We start from the raw sequence: 6000 nt of genomic DNA, 5'->3' as shown, positions 1-6000 counted from the left end.
CAAAAGTTTCAAGGGAAATAGTGCAAAAGGGAAATGATTTGCTCATAAAGAGGGACATAATGGGAGTTTCTCCATGAAGGCAAAGCATGTGGGGTTCACTGTAGAGGTCCTCCATGATCAAGGAATGGGGAGTACAGGGATAGTGACAAAATGCTATGTAACAGATGCCCCCTAGAGCGTGAAGGCCGAGCCGGAGTGAGGGATGAAATGCTTTATAAATCAATGCGGGGAACCGGTCTGCCGTCGGAAAACCTGCAAACAAATATGAATACATATACATAAATTGAGATCTCTGCCAAATGATACATGAATCGTGGCATGGATGCATCCATCTAGAGAATGCTCATGGAAATGGATTCGGGTATGGGCATAACCATCCGTCAAAGAGGATCATAATGAAACTAAGTATGGTCACAACCATCCCATAATGGGAAGGATACCATATGATAACTCATGGTCTATTCACAACTAGCCATCTGAAAGAGACATGCATATCATCATAACCATTCCACACCACTTCGTAACCTGGACTTTTGTGATCTAAGTCCAGGTTCTTATGCTCCAACACGACCCGGTCAAAGTACAAATCCTAGCATGCGAATAGATGTGTTGCCGTCGAACATGCTAGAAAGTCACTTGATTACAAGTCAATGATGTAAACTATTAACAAGTGCAATATAAACCACCAATAATGAAAATGGCCCTCAAGGTACTATCAGCGCAATCCATAGAATGTGAATAGAGGAATTGAAGTCGAACACCCGTGAAATCACTCGATCGAAAGCCAATGATGTGAACTTGTCATCAAGTGCGAAGAACTTGCCATTAGGGCATGCAAGCTCTAAGGTACTAGAAGGGAGTCTCTCGGTCAACTTCCCGGATAATGAGCTGAAGTCGATGGAAAGCGACCATGTCGAAGGAGGGTAATAATGAATCCCACATCATCAATGCGAGATGAGAGGATGCAAAATGATTTTAGATGATACAAAGAATTAGAGGTAAGCGTAACTGTAAAAGGACAACTCTTGAACATATCAGCGACACAACTGGAAGTTTGGCAGCTTTTGGATCCAGGGGATCGGTGGTCATGATGACGTGACAGAGATCAAATGGAAAGAAAAAATGAACAGCCCAAACCCAGGAAGGTAAACGATACAAAGGAGGATGTCCCAACCCGACACGAAGCAAAGAGTGTCATGTTCAAGAGTGAGCTGCTGACACGGCTGATAGATTTCCAAATTTTCCCACATGATTTCTGGCGAGTACCCCAATTATTTTTTAATTGCACTCTTGAAGGGAATAGCATATGCTTGCACTGTAAGTTCATCCTTCGGACGAATCTGACCTAGTAATTTTAATGAGTCCTAGGAAGGAGAAGCTCATGTCTATCATGGTGATGATTCCGATGTCATTTAATAGTTTAACGAGTTTGACAAAGGTTTAACTCAGTATCTTTTTCATGTTTAGAGAGTTTGAAAAAGACACGTAAAAGAGAACTCCACATGGTCCCTTTTTGTACATTTGTGTCTCTCAAGCCCGAAAAGGTAGAAAATAATACTTGAGAGAACTGTTTGACCATTTCAGTCAAGGAGTACCTTTTTCATAAACAGTGCCTCCTAGCGTGAAAAAGGGGTAAACTTTTACTGGGTGCATGATGTTTCGCATCCGTTAACGAGTTTGAAACGACAAGGGCTCGACCATATTTTCGTTTTTAAAGGGTTAGAAAAGAGCTGAAAGCGGACCCCCCATTTTTACTCACTTTAACGAGTCAAAAAGGGAAAAATACTCAGCAATCTTTTCATATGATTTTAATGAGTTGAGAAAAGAGCTGAAATATGACTCATTGTCATCGTTGAACATCCATCACCTATTGCTGCACAAGTAAGGCAAAGTGTATTATCGAGTGCTTAAGGAAAAATCTGTCAAAAATATTTACAAAACTTGATATTTTCATGAAAAAATGAATAAAAGGGGGAAAATTAAATATGTTTTTACCATTTACCATTTTACCTTTGCAGAGAAGACTTCTTACCCACTTTTGCCCTAGTTTTTTCGGAGAATATTGTGGGAGATCTGGGACGTCATTCAATGATTCGTCAGTTCCAGGTACTAGCTGAAGCCCTGAGCTCCATTTTCATGCCATTCATTTCTATTTTTAACCATTTTTTTGGAATTTTAGGGAGGTTTTTGAGAAAAAAAATTGCCCTCGGTCGATGCGATTTCTGGGCACAGGATCGCGCCGGGCGAGGCTGATTTGTATAACCATCCGCGCCGACCGGTGTGGCTGTTTCTAAAACAGGCACATTGACACAGAGGATAGGGAAAAATCATATTTTCTCAACAACTGACCATTAAAACTTGAATTTTATGTGCCAAAACTAATCATTGACTCAAATAAATGAATTTTGCAGGAGATAAATTATCGAAAATGGTGGATTGGAAGGAAAGAGAACATGTGGATGTTGACACCCAAGCATTGAATGATCCAAATTTCTTGGAGGCTTTGAGGGCTTGCAGGATACTCAAATTTTTACTTACACTGGGGATGTCGACCCAACTCGAGTTGCTTCGATACTTGATAAGCCTTTGGGACATCAATCGCGAGATTTTTTTCATTGGGGACCAGGAGCTGGAGTTGACAACTTCAGACATCTACTTCATCACTGGACTATCTCGTAGAGGTGAGCTAGTGAACTTGTATGGGTCATGTCTGGTCAGGGCAAGCATATCTTCCCTGCTTTCCGAACATTGTCCTGAGGCCCTGAAATCCAAAACTGGAAGATAGAAATTTCCAATGTGTGGGATTTGACAATGAGGGTGCTTTCGTTGACCATCAACAAAGTGGTGGGGTCCCAAGTGGAACATGAGACTAACAAGTTGAAGTTCCTTTATTCTATTGAATACACAGCTCTTACAGTCTTCAACTGGGTCGAGGCCATGAAGATGAACATCAAGCGCCAGTTGTCCAAAGCCGACGCAGGGAATTTGAATCAATTTTTCTTTGTATCAGTACTTGTGACCTTTTTCCTAGAACAAGTGCCATTGTTCTCGTATCAATTGATTGAGGTTGATCCTCCTATGCCACGCAATCTACGAATGGCCCGTTGGAGTCATTTGATGCCCAAGATCACTAGGGGTCTGCATATGTCATACTGACTGAAATTCTTCTCATGGCTACAATGACAAAAGATCATCGTGGAGGACTGACTGTACAATGACACTGATTTCTGTGGAGACCCAGATATGCCCTTGCCAGATGGAGAGGACTTTGATGATGAAGGTAAACAATCAAATTTTTTATTTTGATGTTTTTTAATTTTTTTTGGTATATGCATGCTTATAACATTTCACTTGTCTATGGAGATGTTGGACTAGAGCGGCCAACCGGGATGTCCCTAATAGTCAAGAACATCCCCCGTCCTATTGATGTTGCCGCCCCTTATCATGAAGGGAGCGATAACTAGGAGGAGATCACGAGGAACCTTGAGGGATTTACTCATGGTATCCCGGAGTTTACTCAGATAGGACACATGCCCCGACAGTACCAGAGGCACACAGTGGGAGTCTTAGATCGGATCTGCCAACTGCTGAGTCATGTCGCACAAGCTGTCTTGTGCTATCATAACCACCATGCTGAGTAGTTCTTAGGTTCAACACTTACATATTTTTTGAGGCCTGCGTGCCACGGATGTACGAGGCCTACGAGCCGCCGATGTTATTATAGACACACATATTTTATTTTATTTTGGGTTTTGATGTATCAAACATTCTCACACATATATATGTGTTGTATTTTCCTGTCTATTATGGTACAAATGGTTTGCTTTATCTTTTACATGTTTCTTAAATGCCTATCCAACACATAATTAGCCAATGCATCTATCAATGCATTCATGCGTCTAAGAATATGATGATATGTAATATAATCAAAAGGTCTTTCCAACAGACGGATATGGAGATACATTCATATATTTGAGGGTTCCTGATAGAATATTTCCCGTTGAGTTTAAGGATGACAAACTCTGAATATAGGTTGACAACTATTTCCCTAATGCCCAGGGTGATAGCTTTTGACAACAGTTCGATGACCACACTGTATTCAGCAATGTTGTTGGTTGTACGACCCAGACAAATACCTTGAAGGTCAATTAACTCAACATTAGGGTTATAGATAGCCCATGCCACGGATGATAGGTTCCAAGTACTTCGGCAAGCACCATCGGCGAAACCAACGTGAGGAGTTGCAGACATCTGCAAAGCAAGAGAAGTATAGTAAACAAGAAAGCTATTTGAAAACTTATCACACACTAATGTACATAAGTAACCATGCAAGATGACCTAAGCATAGTAATTTTTTAGATAAAACCTGTTTCGGGGCTTATTGAGAGGATTTCCTTCATAATCAATAAGCTCATAGGCTCCTTTTTGCAAAATGCGTTTTACAATATAGGGCCCATGCCACATAAATTCGAACTTTCCTGCCCCCAGCTTATCATTAGCTTAGTTGTATAGCAGGACCAAATCACCCTCAGAGAAAGCCCGAGGGGAGACCCACTGATCAAAATGGGATTTGACCCATTTCTTTTGGGCTTCGATGACCAAGGCAGCGAGACGGCAAGTCTCATCCAGTTGTTTTAAATATAAGAAGCGTTCCTCTTGAGGTGATGTTTCAAGGAGGAGTTCAATAGCTAACTTGAGTGAAGGAATCTCACATTCGATCAGTAATGTTGCTTCCAGACCATAAACCAACTAGAAAGGTGTGAAACCAATGGTGTCTTTGGTTGAAGTTCGGTAGGCCCACAGAGCTAAAATGAGTATGAGATTCCAATGTGACTTGTGCATCCCAATAGTATGCTGAAGCATGGTGACCAAAACCTTGCTCACAGCTTCAACTTAGCCGTTGGCCTGAGGTAATATGGGGTTGAGCCATCATGGTGCAATCCCAATGCAGATGTCAGTTCTGCCATCATGTAATCTCTGAAATGGGAGCCATGGTCTGTGACAATGGCTTGGGGTGTGATGACCCTAGAAATAACATGGTTAAAAAGGAATTGAGCCACTATCTTACCATCTGTAGAATATGTATCCATCGCTTCGACCCATTTGGTGAAGTAATCCACAACGACGATAATATAGTCATGCCCCCCAGCTGAATGATGGTTACATGTCATATAGTCAATGCCCCATTTGCAAGGGGACCAACGGTAATGACAAGGTGTAGGTGAGCAAGTGGGATGCACATCTTGCGTTGGTACATTTGGCATTCATGACACTTGCAGATAGCAAGAATGCAGTCTTTGAAGATGGACGACCAAAAATAACCAGCATGAAGGATTTTCTAAGCTGTAGCATAACCAAACATATGACCACCACATGCCCCGAAGTGGCAATCATTGGGAGCTCTTTCAGCTTCCTTGATCGTGAGGCATCGACGAAGAACAGAATTGACATCGACACGGTATAAGGTATCGCCAATAATACGATAGAGTTGTGAATGATGCTGAATCCTTCGATGATCATCCTTGGTCAACGCAGACTGGAATGTGGATGTTTGGAGATACACGATGATATCACCGTACCATGGATCAAGGGTGATAATCAAGAAAAGGGTCTCATCTGGAATTTTTTCATCTGCACCCTCAGGGAGAGATTTGGAGGGAAGGGAACAAATCAAGTCAGTGAAAACAAGTGACTTCTTAGATTTTGCTGTAGTGAAGACCAAATTGGATTCTTGCAAGATAACAATCCATTTAGAATACTTGCCTCCCAACAACTAACGAGTCAGGATATAGGTCGGGTTGCATTAAAAAATCATTGTAGTTGTACGTAAAAGAATATAATGCCGAAAATGTTGAACATCCTGAACAGTGGCCAAAACCAACTTCTCGACATGTGCATAACACGTTTCGGTGTTGAGGAGATTCCGACTTAGGTAGTAGATCACATGTTTGCTACCTTCGTCATCACCTTGAACCAACACCATAGCAATGGTGCTAGGGT

This window comes from Pinus tabuliformis, chromosome 4_2 (genome assembly GCF_031772625.1).
Source record: "Pinus tabuliformis cultivar Carrire ecotype Pingquan chromosome 4_2, CPIR1, whole genome shotgun sequence".
NCBI classification, from domain to species: Eukaryota; Viridiplantae; Streptophyta; class Pinopsida; order Pinales; family Pinaceae; genus Pinus; species Pinus tabuliformis.
The sequence above is the reverse complement of the archived record's forward strand: the minus strand, read 5'-3'. Positions refer to the sequence as shown.